Source organism: Schistocerca americana, chromosome X (assembly GCF_021461395.2).
Source record: "Schistocerca americana isolate TAMUIC-IGC-003095 chromosome X, iqSchAmer2.1, whole genome shotgun sequence".
NCBI lineage: Eukaryota > Metazoa > Arthropoda > Insecta > Orthoptera > Acrididae > Schistocerca > Schistocerca americana.
This window is the reverse complement of record NC_060130.1, coordinates 759,289,195-759,304,728: the sequence shown is the minus strand read 5'-3', so window position 1 is coordinate 759,304,728 and position 15,534 is coordinate 759,289,195.

Here is a 15,534-nt window from a genome sequence, read left to right as displayed (position 1 = left end):
ATGATTTCCTGTTCAAAGTCGGGGAATATTAATACGGGATTTGATACGAATTTCTCCTTGAGTTTCTAGAATGCTTCATGACACTGCGTCGTCCAATGACAGCTAACACTTTTCAATAGCAACATAGTTAACAACTGTGCAATTTCAGCGAATCCCTTCATGATCCTACGATCATAATTTCATAGTCCAATAAACGACTGTAATTGTTTAGTAGTTAGTGGCATCAGAAAATCACATATGGCGGAATTAAGTTTAGGATCTCTCCTCACTCCATCTTAACTGGTAATATGACCTAGATAACTTGCTTTTTTCTGAACAAAATGGCATTTCTCCACATTAAGTGTAAGGTGTGCTGCCCTCAATCTACTAAATACTTCATTCAGAGGTTTAACATGATCTTCTGTAGTTATCGAATTATAGTGTTATGATATACCATACAGATTCTTGGTTTTAATCCACGAAGTACCCCACGTAATAGGCACTGGAATGTGGCCAGAGCGTTTTTCAAGTCAAAGGCACTCAATGATATTGGTCATTACCTGAAGATATTTTGAAAGTTATTGGAGTGCCTTTGAAAATCACTTCCAGCTGGTGATAACTGTTCCTAAGCTGTTTCACAGAGGAAGACCGCACTGCAGTTCCTTCTCTAAATCCTTGCACAAACGAAAAAATGGCTGACATCGAATTAAGTGTCCAAGGAATAGAAAAGCAACTGGAATCACTCAATAGAGGAAAGTCCACTGGACCTGACGGGATACCAATTCGATTCTACACAGAGTACGCGAAAGAACTTGCCCCCCTTCTAACAGCCGTGTACCGCAAGTCTCTAGAGGAACGGAGGGTTCCAAATGATTGGAAAAGAGCACAGATAGTCCCAGTCTTCAAGAAGGGTCGTCGAGCAGATGTGCAAAACTATAGACCTATATCTCTGACGTCGATCTGTTGTAGAATTTTAGAACATGTTTTTTGCTCGAGTATCATGTCGTTTTTGGAAACCCAGAATCTACTATGTAGGAATCAACATGGATTCCGGAAACAGCGATCGTGTGAGACCCAACTCGCTTTATTTGTTCATGAGACCCAGAAAATATTAGATACAGGCTCCCAGGTAGATGCTATTTTTCTTGACTTCCGGAAGGCGTTCGATACAGTTCCGCACTGTCGCCTGATAAACAAAGTAAGAGCCTACGGAATATCAGACGAGCTGTGTGGCTGGATTGAAGAGTTTTTAGCAAACAGAACACAGCATGTTGTTATCAATGGAGAGACGTCTACAGACGTTAAAGTAACCTCTGGCGTGCCACAGGGGAGTGTTATGGGACCATTGCTTTTCACAATATATATAAATGACCTAGTAGATAGTGTCGGAAGTTCCATGCGGCTTTTCGCGGATGATGCTGTAGTATACAGAGAAGTTGCAGCATTAGAAAATTGTAGCGAAATGCAGGAAGATCTGCAGCGGATAGGCACTTGGTGCAGGGAGTGGCAACTGACCCTTAACATAGACAAATGTAATGTATTGCGAATACATAGAAAGAAGGATCCTTTATTGTATGATTATATGATAGCGGAACAAACACTGGTAGCAGTTACTTCTGTAAAATATCTGGGAGTATGCGTGCGGAACGATTTGAAGTGGAATGATCATATAAAATTAATTGTTGGTAGGGCGGGTACCAGGTTGAGATTCATTGGGAGAGTGCTTAGAAAATGTAGTCCGTCAACAAAGGAGGTGGCTTACAAAACACTCGTTCGACCTATACTTGAGTATTGCTCATCAGTGTGCGATCCGTACCAGATCGGTCTGACGGAGGAGATAGAGAAGATCCAAAGAAGAGCGGCGCGTTTCGTCACAGGGATATTTGGTAACCGTGATAGCGTTACGGAGATGTTTAGCAAACTCAAGTGGCAGACTCTGCAAGAGAGGCGCTCTGCATCGCGGTGTAGCTTGCTCGCCAGGTTTCGAGAGGGTGCGTTTCTGGATGAGGTATCGAATATATTGCTTCCCCCTACTTATACCTCCCGAGGGGATCACGAATGTAAAATTAGAGAGATTAGAGCGCGCACGGAGGCTTTCAGACAGTCGTTCTTCCCGCGAACCATACGGGACTGGAACAGGAAAGGGAGGTAATGACAGTGGCACGTAAAGTGCCCTCCGCCACACACCGTTGGGTGGCTTGCGGAGTATATATATAGATGTAGATGAATACCAGTTGTTGGGTGACACCTCAGCAATCGGTGTACCGTGAGACACTGAAAAATTTTAACCTATTGGACTTACCCGAAACAAGTTCCCGTGAAGTTCAATGTGTTCTGATGCCTATCCATTAAGTCAAGTCCGAGAATTGCGGAATACCATTATCCCACCATGTTGTTGTTGTTGTGGTCTTCAGTCCTGAGACTGGTTTGATGCAGCTCTCAATGCTACTCTATCCTGTGCAAGCTTCTTCATCTCCCAGTACCTACCGCAGCCTACATCCTTCTGAATCTGCTTAGTGTATTCATCTCTTGGTCTCCCTCTACGATTTTTCACCATATGCTCACGAAACTCTATTGTTCGTCCACAATAACTTGACGATTGGTGCGGAGGCTATCGGGAATGGCCATACCCCTGCATTCTGGCTGCCGAGGGGAGAGGAGTCTTGAGGAAGGGCAGCATCGGCGTTTTGTAGTAGTGCTGACACCACTACCTGCGTTTCGTGCTTAAAACGAAATCGAAGGCGACACTCGCGGAAATACTGCGCACTTAAGTGACGGATCGGAAATCATTTAATTAGTTGATATGCTTGAGAGTTTTACCTACAGCATATTAGTGATCGTATGGCATTGTTGGCTGGGAGGCCCCATCCGGGGAAGTTCGACTGCCGAGTGCAAGTCTTATTTCAGTCGACGCCACATTGGGCGACTTGCGGCTGGTGATGAGGATGAAATGATGATGATAACACAACTCCCAGTCCACGAGCGGAGAAAATCTCCAACCAGGCTGGGAATCGAACCCAGGCGGCCTACACAACATATTTATTATTTATTTATCGAAAATAACGAAAAATGATAGTAGATTAATGTACAACTTATGACACTATGAACTGAAAGTCAAAAACTGATTTCTGGAATCTGTTTTCACATTGCATTTATTTAACACAGAACAGCAATAATGTTTAAAAAGTGTAATTAACCGTGCCTGAAATATCTGTCAAAATGATGTTCACTAAAGATGACTGTCATTTGTGTTTGATTCATGATCTTCATCATCATCATCATCATCATCATCATCATCATCATCATGCTCGCTTAAGGACGTGGTATTGATGATAACTTCATCGATGGCCTTTTCCAGTATTCCATCTCGTGTCCAATAATCCTGCTCCAGCCGCTGCACTTTCCTGCAGTAACTGTGCCAGTCCTGTGCAGTAACTGAAAGGAAAGCAGCATTAACAAGAGTCTGCAATCTTTCCTTCAACATGACACCTGTGTTTCATTTTGGCCCATGCCATTTCTTTCGGATTTAGATCGCAGTTGTAGTGCGGTAAACGAACTACTTTGTGGTCTCTACTCTCAGCTATTTTATCCATGATGTACACTTTCAGGTTGGTTTGGTTTCCTTTATTTTAGATAGTAGTTCAGCTTTCCTTATTGAGTCGTTGAAGTTTATTTGTCTGTTTCGAAGCACTCTAAATCTTAATTATTAGGCATGACGTCGAACTTACCACTGTGATATGGCGCATTATCCATACAGTTACAGAATTGGGCGGAGTATTAGGAACCATCAGACCTGCAGCCTCCCTCTCCCCTCTCATCGACATCCTATAGTTTCGGCGACTTCAAGTTCAGTATTTCTCACGTTAGTAAAAACAGTTTCTTGTATGAAACTTCCTGATAGAGTTGTGTGCCAGACCAGATTTCCAGGTCTGATTCCAGGTCCGGCACACAATTTTAATTTGTCAGAAAGTTTCAGATCAGCACACACACCGCTGCAGGGTGAAACATTGTTCTGGTTTCCAGCATTGTGCTGCCAGTACCGGCGCGAAAATGTCAGTATCGAAAATGAGAGTGGGACAAAGACATATGGACCGAAACAACTGTACCATTGCAACCCCTAAACATATGTAATTGTTACCACCAGGAAACAAGTGCGAAATGAGTTTACGAATCTATTTGTTTTACCAGAAGAGAAAGTAGAATGGCAGTACACATGTCTTTACATTTTAGCTGATTTTTTAAATGTTACTGTAAACATAAATGCATTACATTCGCGATAAAAGTAGTAAATACTGATTGCAAAAATCGAAAATAAAATGCAGTCTCTTGGTGAGGTACCGCGCCGCATTTCTGTTTCCTGTTATCGAATACATGGGTGAGTCAAATGAAAACCTTAAATTTTTTAAAGTATTATTTATTGTGCAGAAGTGGTACAAAGCTGTATTACTTTTCAACATAATCTCCCCCACGCACAATGCAAGTCCTCCAGCGCTTATGAAGTGCACAAATTCCTTTAGAAAAAAAGTCTTTTGGTAATCCGCACAACCACCCGTGCACGTGTGGCGTACCTCTTCATCAGAATGGAACTTCTTTCCTCCCATTGCGTCTTTGAGTGGTCCAAACATATGGAAATCACTTGGGGCAAGGTCTGGTGAGTATGGTGGATGAGGAAGACACTCAAAATGCAGGCCTGCGATTGTTGCAACTGTTGTACAGGCAGTGTGGGGCCTTGCATTGTCATGTTGCAAAAGGATACCTGCTGACAGCAATCCACGTCGCTTTGATCTGATTGCAGGTCGCAGATGATTTTTTAGGAGATCTGTGTATGGTACACTGGTGACAGTGGTCCCTCTAGGCATGTAATGCTCCAAAATGACGCCTTTTGCTTCCCAAAAGAGGGTCAGCATAACTTTCCCTGCTGATGGCTCTGTTCGAAACTTCTTTGGTTTTGGTGATGAGGAATAGCGCCATTCCTTGCTCGCTCTCTTCGTTTCCGGTTGGTGGAAGTGAACCCAGGTTTAGTCGCCATTAATGATTCTTGCAAGGAAGCCATCACCTTCTCGTTCAAAGCGCCGAAGAAGTTCCTCACAAACATCAGCAAGTCGTTTTCTCATTTCAGGAGTCAGCTGCCGTGGCACCCATCTTGAAGACACTTTATGAAACTGGAGCACATCATGCACAATGTGGCGTACTGATCCATGACTAATCTGTAAACATGCTGCAATGTCATTCAGTGTCACTCGGCGGTTTTCCTTCACTATGGCTTCAGCTGCTGCAATGTTCTGTGGAGTCACAACTCGTTGTGCCTGAACTGGACGAGGAGCATCTTCCACTGAAGTCACACCATTTGCGAACTTCCTATTCCATTCATAGATCTGCTGTGACAAACATGGATCACCGTACTGAACCTTCATTCGTCGATAAATTTCAATAGGTTTCATACCTTCACTACGCAAAAACCGAATAATAGAACACTGTTCTTCCCTGTCGCAAGTGGGGCGGCCGTCTTTATACTGACACTGCGACGGTATGTGTGCAGCTGCACTATGCCTCCACCTACAGGCCATTCTGCACGCTGTTTGTAGCACGCTTGCCAACTTACAGGATAACGGCGCGAAATTTCGATTTGTTATTAAAAATTTAAAGTGTTCATTTGAGTCACCCTCGTATTTGATTATACAACAGACAAGAGACATTCGAAATTTGCGTACGACATCATCAAAGTTTTTAATCTAAGTTAAGTCCTTTGCTTTTAATTAACTGAACGATATTTCTTGGTAACATCAGTATGTACTACTCTAGAATTTTTTCAATTTTTTTTATTTTTGTCTTACGCCACGATCTTTATTCATTGATAATAATGCAACAATGGTGGCGACTGCTCTGTTGTTAAGAATAACTGCACTTCAGCAACAAGTACCTGCAGCAAGTTCCTGAAAAATCTTTCCCCATTTACTTGAAGAAGTAAACTTGGGGAAGTTTATGTTCTAATGTAAACACCTCGGCAAGTGCTTACAGAAGCTACTTGCTAGTGGAGACAAGCCTTCCGTAATACTTCGCGTCTGGGGACAGCTTGACGTTGGCAGCGCTCTGAGACAAATGAATATATTTCAAGTGGTGCCGATTTTCTCCGCTTCTGGCAGCGCTAGGGAAATCGGCAAGTTATCGTGGCCAGACTACACAGTTCCAATCTTAAAAACGAGCTGTGTTGTCCCGAATAACACCAAATCATTATTTCCCACTCCAAGTAATTTATATCTTAGGGTCTTTCACTTCTCTTATCCACGACATCTAGGCTAATCACAGATACATGTGCACCAGTATCGACTAGAAGTTTATGTTCTTTACTATTTACAAAGTCCATAGAACAACAATCCGTCTCTGCATTAAAACACCCCTACTTTAAGTTTAACGTTTTCCGTTGCTTTACTCCGTTATCATGTTTTCTGTTCCCGCACTCGTTTGCCTTTTGGCCAAAACGCCCACATCTATAACACTGTGGTTGATTGCATTTTGCTTTCAATGCCCTTTCTTCTCACAACGATAGCAATTCTTTTCAGAAGCAAAAATTCGCTTATAATTGAGCGCTCGTGTAACAATATCTATTTCCTGCAAATGCGTGGCACGACGTATTGCTGTAGAAAAATCTTCTGGGTTTTCCATTCGCATTCTTCCCAAAAAAACATCGAGAACTCTGTTTCCTGCCTCCCTGAGTATGACGCGATCCACTTCCGAATTCCCTGTCATTTCATATGTATGGACAGTTACTTTATGAATTCTGTCCGAGAAAGACTCCACAACAGTGGCGGGCACATATGATGGGCACCCCCCCACCCCCTCCGCCAGTCAGCCCGCACGCTATTCATCGAGTTATCGAGTAGTTGTGCTTTCCTATGTAGCAAGCGCGTCCGCGTCCTCATACTTCATACGTTTCTGTCTGGCACATAGGATACTAACACATACCTACGAGAAAAGACGCGGCCATTCTAGTGATCTCAATACGTTATTCTGTCTGGCATTTGTTCTAACCGGCCGGGGTGCCCGAGCGGTTCTACGCGCTACAGTCTGGAACCGCGCGACCGCTACGGTCGCAGGTTCGAATCATGCCTAGGGCATGGATGTGTGTGATGTCCTTAGGTTGGTTAGGTTTAAGTAGTTCTAAGTTCTAGGGGACTGATGACCACAGAAGTTAAGCCCCATAGTGCTCAGAGCCATTTGAACCATTTGCTCGAGAAAAGTCGTGAATATTCTACTGTTTCCTTGTACAGAGAACCTTCGATACGTAGCATTATAAATACGGACTATTCGCCGAATAGCAAGCTAGTTTACATTCAGCAGCAGAAATATTAAGACTGAAGAATGAATAAGTAAAAAGTCCTAGTTGCAGCAAGCGCAAGTGTGAAGATTAGTCAAGAATGAGAATCAGTTGATTGTGAAGTATTAATAATAGTAATTCATAGTAACTTCTCAGTAAAAGCATTGTTACGAGACTCGTAACAATATTTTTACTAATAACATAACAATAATTTCCCCATAGCTAACTCATATGGTATGGGAAACTATTGATGCTTATATCTCCGGTAATAGTGACTTTCGAGAAGATTCCTAAAAATGCATTGTTACTACATAGGCCCTGTATCGAATGCACTAGAAATGAACGGAATCGACAATAAAAGTTCCACACACATAAACTGCCGGATGACGTAATCATTGGAAACTCGCCCTTATCTTTAGCTCCCCCTCCTTGAGGTTTTTCTCTATCTATCACTGCTCCACAGTCTCATTTGCCTTCTGTATCAACCCACTCAACTTTTCTCTAAAAATCCTAGCAGTATTCTGCTTACGATATCTCTGGCGCAAACCTTCCATTAATAGTTCAAATGTATTTGCCTTACTCAGCGTTTTTTGCTGCATCACGTATGTCTTAGTTTCACCCGTAAGGCGAAACTTGGGCATCCGCAGAGCAGTGCATCTGACCAACTACTCATTCCGGCTGCAGCGAATATGTCATTAATGAATACTGTTACGTCCCCTGTTGTTTTGTTGGAGGAGGGTATGATTAGGTTAGGTACTAAACGATCTACTGAAAAGTGTGGCATTGCTACAGGCGGCTTAAAATAACTCGACTACGACTGTGGCTCCTGCTCAGCCCACAACGACTCTACCTGAACCATCAATTCATCACGACGTAACTCCTGTTGAGCATTTTGCTCTTAGTAATAGTGACACTTGCTTCGTTAGAGCGGCTATACTATCACCAGTAGTAGCTGACCTTGTACCTAGCAATTTGTCACTAACATATATTTATATTTAAAATATGTGCTTTCAACATAGCAACATATACTGAACAAGAAAAATACAGATTAAAATGTACGAAAATAGACTCAACAACTTCTTTTGCGTATCATCACCCAGCAACACACTACGCTTGTGTGGTGCATGACCATACTGTATACAAGTAGAACACATTACTGGTACAAACTTAGTACATCGTTCGCTATCTCACCGGTACGAAATATGCATCTTTACAATTTCTTCTGAATTCCGATACATCAACAGGTTCCATATGTTTCACAAAAGGCACGTTGGCGATAGGACGACCATCAATATACCTAAACTCTAATATCACAACCAAAGAAAGAGAAAAATATCTTTTGTGCTTACCACATTGCGGTTACTGCTGCAATGTGTGGACGTCGTTGATGGAGGCCATTGCCACCAAATTCCAGGTGTTGGTGTTGGAGGAGAACACTTTTGGTACCATATCCTCTGATGACGGCGTCAGAGTGCACGCTTCTAGCACCAGTTTGCACAAGGCAGAATGGAGACACTTCCGTGTCAAGTCAGGCAAGCTGTTTGGAAGCTGTGAAGTGTAAACGGTGCTAGTAAAACATTATTAGAGTTCAGTCATTTATTTAGAATGTTTACAAGTGGTGGTTCTTCTGCATCAGCCAGAGCTGTTGCTCATTCAACTGTATGTTGGATTCTGACTGACTTCCATCGAGTCAGCTCAACAGCTGCATGCCATGTCGGTGTGGTGGTTTGCCAGCGAGCAGGTGCAGCATGGAATAGTCTGACACCGGCTGCTGAAGTTCTCAATCCCACTCTGATTTCTAGGATGATCTAAGATGACCCTTGTTGACCCATTCGCGATGCATCTGCTGTCAGTAGTCATGTAGTCAGTTGATCTCCTCCCTATCCATGGTAGGTTTCAACAGCTGGAGGCACTTGAATGTTGAACAGAAAGGTGGACCCCAGAGGGGCCCTGTTGGTGGCTTACACAATGAAATTTCATGCTGGCAGCGCTCTGCGATATGGTGTTGTGAGAATACAGTCAGTTCCTCCCTCAGTAGATGGTAGGCTGTAAGTAGCAAGAGGTGAATGCCATAATGTTGAACACGTCTTCAGCTACTTCATAGAATGTGATGGAGCGTCTAAGACGCAGATTCACTAGAGTATCGTAATAATGGGATCGAGTGCTATTACTGTGAAAGCCATCGATACCAATGATCAACTCATCCGAGAGCTGGGGAGTTTAAAGGAAGCTGGAGTGTGACTAACGAATATGCTGATCTCGCTTCTTTTGGTTTTCTATCACAGTGTCCTTTTTGCTGAATGTGTATCCTCGCGTGGCAGACAATGTCATAATGTGTCGTCGACCTGACCCACTTGCGACATACTGGCTCACTTCCTGCTTCCGCCTCTTTGTCTGGCATGACCCGAGTTTGCTTGTGGCTGTGTGAATGAGCTTTAATAAAATTTTCTAATTTTCACCCCTTACTATTCTGTGCTGTAATACGTTGCATAGGACATTCTGAATGTGACCCCTGAGACACTCCAATCTGTTGTGGAACATCCTGTTTCTCGACTTCAACTTCTGTCAGAAAATGGTGGAAAGCGTTCTGAACATGGTTTGCGCCAGTGTCACGACAATCATGCCCTACCAACGAGTGTGTTATTCTGCTGAACATCTTCAGCCATTTGAGCAGGGTCACATTGTGGTCGTAGTAAAGTTACTTTTCCCTCTCGTGGTAACAGATGTAGAGCTCCTCACTTCTGTTTTCATTAATGTCTTTCCAACTTTGTTTTTTGCGGCTATTAGACTCAAGTATGTGAGGTATACATTGAGATCACGCTTCATTACGAAAATAATCTGACCGTATGCCTGATATAAATACGTGTCTCGTATACATTGCGAGTACTGAAGATATTTAATTAAAGAATGAAAAACGTCACTTCAAAATAATAACAGTACACTTCAAATTACTTTCGTTTATTGTTCATTAGGCACACAACGCATTTCCCTAACAGTGCCTACTTTCGTCCAGGCTTATTAGTTTCACATTCACACTGAAGTAACTGTTGCTATGTTGTGTTTCCACATTAGTTAATCGGGTAATCACTGTTCATGGAAGCCTTTTCATTTACGTCCTACTCTCAGTATGTTTCCCGTGACAATGATTGATTCTTAAACATTACACTGTATCAACCATATAACTCTTAATTAATTCTGCGCACCCCTCCATGAAATAACTGAATTACTTTTCTTATACAAACCGATGTAACACTTTTAACTATTAATTCAACTTTCTATCAAATTATGCACATTATTTATCGGCACCACTTTGTACAGCAGGTCAAAGCCAGCTCTCTTCCCCTTGCCCAGACAGCACATGACCACCAGCACTGGAACATTGTTCTCATTATATTGTACAGCAAGACAATGCCCCACGTGGAAAAGGCACACTTGGGTCCGAAAGTTATAGAATCCAGCAATAAGTGAGGAGTACAACATCGATACATTATGTCATCAAAGATATTGTACTTCTTACGTCACTCCAGCAGAATTTTTTTTAAGAACACAAGAAAGAATTTTTTTGTAAACGGAAAGAAAAATAAAACAGAAATGCGACAGGAATTATTGTTCAACAACAAGACCGCTACAAAACAAACAAACAATGAACAAAAAATGGCTCTGAGCACTATGGGACTTAACAGCTGAGGTCATCAGTCCCCTAGAACTTAGAACTACTTGAACCTAACTAACCTAAGGACATTACACACATTCATGCCCGAGGCAGGGTTCGAACCTGCGACCGTAACGGTCGCGCGGTTCCAAACTGAAGCGCCTAGAGCCGCTCGACCACTCCGGGCGGCCAAACAATGAACAACCTAGCAACGGTTCCCTTCTGAGTTATTATACTGTAATCCAACAGAATTATCACTCATCACATTCTCTCGTCCCTACAACAAAACCTAGGATATTTACGTCTTTGTTTATATATATGATAAGCAAGCATTGAACAAACAGAAAAATCAAATTGGCCAAACACCTAGATTAAATAGCAAGAAAAATATTGAAATGCTTTTGTACAAATCTCCATGAAAATAGTACAAAAAAATACATTATGCAGTCCATGTAAACGCCTATAGCATACAGTACATCCTAATCATACTAACGTTAATGCACATTCATGCAAATTTATGGGAGATACATGCACAGGTTGCACATAAAAAATAGTGTCATTATCAGGTCATCATGTCTCTGAAAATACTTCTAATAACAATATAACATACTGTAATAATATATTCCCATGAGATTAGGAATTATGGTCTTTATTATTCCAACAATGAAAAATCTAAAGGAACAGACACAAAAATCATTTTTTTCCCCAAAGGAAACAACATTCCATCTACATATATAATACAAGTAATAGGTATGTGGAACTCCTGTACATAGTGATGATAGCGAATGATAGAAGACACATTGTTATGGAATACACAACACACTTTATTTTATAGAAACTCGATACATACAAAGATACATGACATAACACACTCGAGTCACAGACCGAATTGAACTCCTACCATCAACCATCAAAGATAACACTGCAAGTGGTTTCCTCTGAGCAGTGATGCCAACATCCCCCCCCCCCCCCCCCCCCCCAGCCCCACAGTAGCGAGGAGTACATTGTTGAGGTGACAAAAGTGGAGCAGAAGTGCTGAACAAGGTGGTCTGGTGTAGTGTGAAGAGATGATTTCATGAAATTGGGTGAGTGTATGAATGGTGTGGTCCACACAGGTCAGCATGGGAGGGGGAGGTGGAGGTGGGGATGATGTATCCCCCAGTATGTGTGCAATGGATGGGTCCATGAGGAGCTCTCTGGGCGAGTAGTGGAGATGGCCAGGCGGCTATTATTAGTGAAATGTGTTGCAGAGTTATGGGGTCAATGTTATCAGATATGGTTCCCAGAAACGATGTACTGGGGACTCAGCTGAGATTATGCAGTCATTGTGGGCATCTGTGACAACCATTTCCTTGTCTGTAACCATGAGAGTAAGATCCTCCAAGTGGAAGCAGCAGACATCGAGTAGCGTCTTGGAAGGAGGGGATGCAGTCTCAGGCGGAAGGGGTCAGGAGTAGGGGGAGAACCACCACAATAGTAGAGTCCATATTGGGGCTCATTAATGTGATACTAGACAGATTGGAGTCAGATGATAGAGACTGTGACTGGCTTGCCCTTAACCACAGTTTCATAGATGTTGGGTTCCCAAGAATGGTGGCTGGAGTGTGGTGTGGACAGTATTGCCATGCAGCATGATCTGGTCACAAGTGGCTAGATTTTTGGAGATGAACATTTTAGGAGGGGGGGGGGGGACATGATGGTTGGCAATGTGATGCCGGGTGCTGTCATCCAAGGTGGGAAGTGGGGTTGGTGTACAGGGGCAGTTGGAAGAGACAAAATCACCAGGGAGGGACAGTGTCATGCCGTACAAAATCTCAGCTAGCGAGGCACTGAGCTCTTGTTAATGCACCGTGTAGATACCCAGCAGCACCTAGGCAGACATGAGAGCTCTGGCAACTGTATCAGGAGTGATGTCTTGGATGGAGATAGCCTCTACCCATAGTGTTCCCTAGTCAATAACGGAGAGAAGGTAGTATTAGTTGCCAGATGGGGGAAGGCAGCCGACCAGGTCCACATGAATGTGTTGGATGTGTGCCTTTGGTATCTGGAGGGTGCCTAGCAGGCCCTTAGTGTGAAGGGTGGTTTTACATCACTGGCATGGTACAGAGGCCCTCCTCCACAACTTGCAGTCTCGCTCAACATGGGGCCAAACGTATCAGCGAGTTATAAGGCGAGTAATAGGTTTGACACCAGAGTGGGCGATGTTGTGAAACAGGTCATAAATAATTAAGCGGAATTGTTGTGGGATGACTGGGCGTGTACATGCCTGGGATGTGTCGCAGAGGAGAGGGCAGATTCGACTGGGGATAAACTGTGGCTCAGTGATAAGGGTGACAGATGCATCGTTTAAGAGGTCCTGCAGTGGAGGATCGTCCTGCTGAGACTGTGCTTGCCAGTCAAAGTTGAAATGATGTTGATGCATTACAGGTAGTCAACGACTACATTGGCTGTGCCTTTCACGTTATGGACTTCTGTAGTGAACTGCATGGTGTATTCAAGGTGACTGTAACAGCGGAGGCACTCGACCTTGGGTAGGCTACAGATTGCGTCAGCAAGGGGGCCAGTGGTGCATGTAAATGATAAAAAGGCTAATAGTAGGGTAATGGACCACCTGGTACACTTTTGATATCAAATTTATATGCAAACTAATTAAATTCGTCAATTAACTAGTCCCACCCCCACCCCTGGATGCCGTCATGGGTGTTCCCCAGCCCCCTCCCCTCCCTATACCCCTTCCTACCCCCACCTACCCTACTCGTGGGAATTTAGAATTTGGGTGCGAAATTCAAAAAATGATGGGAATTTCAAAATGGCCGGAACTTTTCTGTCTGAAGGCTTCGCAGACGTCCCACTCCACCCCCAACCGAGGCACTGACGGGAAATTCAAAATAGTGGGCGCCATTTCTGGGACTCGAACCTTGGTCCTTCCGTGTGGAAAATACAAGTGCACCCCCCAACACAGGGAAACTGTCCAAATGCAGGTGAGGAAGTTTAGGTTAGCGTACTTTATTTATCTCGATTGGTAAACTGAATTAAAGATCGGTCCTAATTATGTAATTAATCATAAAGATCAGGCCTAAATACACAACAATATGCACAGTACTACACAAGGAACGCCTAAAATCGCAATACTGCTAAAAAATTAATGATGTCAAACAACTGGTGTTATCCCGCTGGGAAAAAAGTCACAACAGCACTTGAAACTAGTGACATATAGACTCTACATAAGATGATCCCTTTACTTAAAAGCTGGTGGGGAAAAGACTGGAGTGGAAGTTACTATCTTTATTTTTGGCAGGAATTGTGTCCAACTGATGAGATGCTAGAGTTGGACAGAGATGAGTTTAATAAGCGTATTACCTGTAAGCATACAGCTGAGAACTGTGGCTATCGCTGTTTGATGTCGGAGTTCAATACAGATGCCTCCAGGTGCTTAAAAGGCCAATACGTTCTACCACAACTATATGAAAATGCTTCACTATTCCAGTTACACATTGACCGAGCGAGGTGGCGCAGTGGCTAGCACACTGGACTCGCATTCGGGAGGACGACGGTTCAATCCCGCGTCCGGCTATCCTGATTTCGGTTTTCCGTGATTTCCCTAAATCGCTCCAGGCAAATGCCGGGGTGGTTCCTTGGAAAGGGCACGGCCGACTTCCTTCCCCGTTCTTCCCAAATCCGATGAGACCGATGACCTCACTGTCTGGTCTCCTCCCCTAAAACAACTAACCAATAAGAAATGAATTAAAGTTACACATCGAAATTGTATTGCAAAAACCAGCACTCGTAAACAATGCATCAAATGCAACACATGTACTGGGGATTTGGAAAAGTTATTGTAATAACACAACTGCCAAAAAAGCTCACCCCAAAAGATTGCATCTGGAGAGGACGGGTATCAGTTGCACGTGTGTTCTCCTCGATATACAGTGACGAAGTAACCAACATAGAGCCAGACTTTCCTCCCCCATACCACCCTTCATCCCTCCCTCTCCAACCGTAGCTAGGGTTAGAGGCCTGTTCTATCTTGTCGCTGATGGTCCACAAAGAGATCCATCTGGTGGCGGTGAAATACTGTCTCCAGTCTGCAGAACTCAGTCACTGATAAACGCTTCCTGCAATCCGTTAAACGTACTTTTCAGAAAGACTGGATCCAACCTTGAACAACAAAGAAATTCCTGAGAAATCTCCAGATCACTTTTTCAAATGTCTACTGGTTAGAAAATGGTCAGCTGCTACCGCTTCTGCGCACCACCGTGCAACCCGCCCAGCAAACGGGCAGTGCCTTCGACTAGCAGAACATGTGGCTGCGGGCAGTCAGCACTACCGATGCTAACATACACGATAGGCTGCAACGCTGGTGGGACACAGAACAAAGCGAGATGAATGACGTCTACCGCAACTGCGAGTTGTTTGTCTAAAACTGCAGCTGCAGCAGCACACCCTCTACGCTATCAGCATCCGCCCCCACAAGCGCACGCTGTTCTGAGAGGGAAAACACTTCACTGTAACAGTTGTATTTAACGTCAACACACCTCTTATAAGCGAACGTCTATCAAAAATTAAAAAAAAACCACACACACAATCA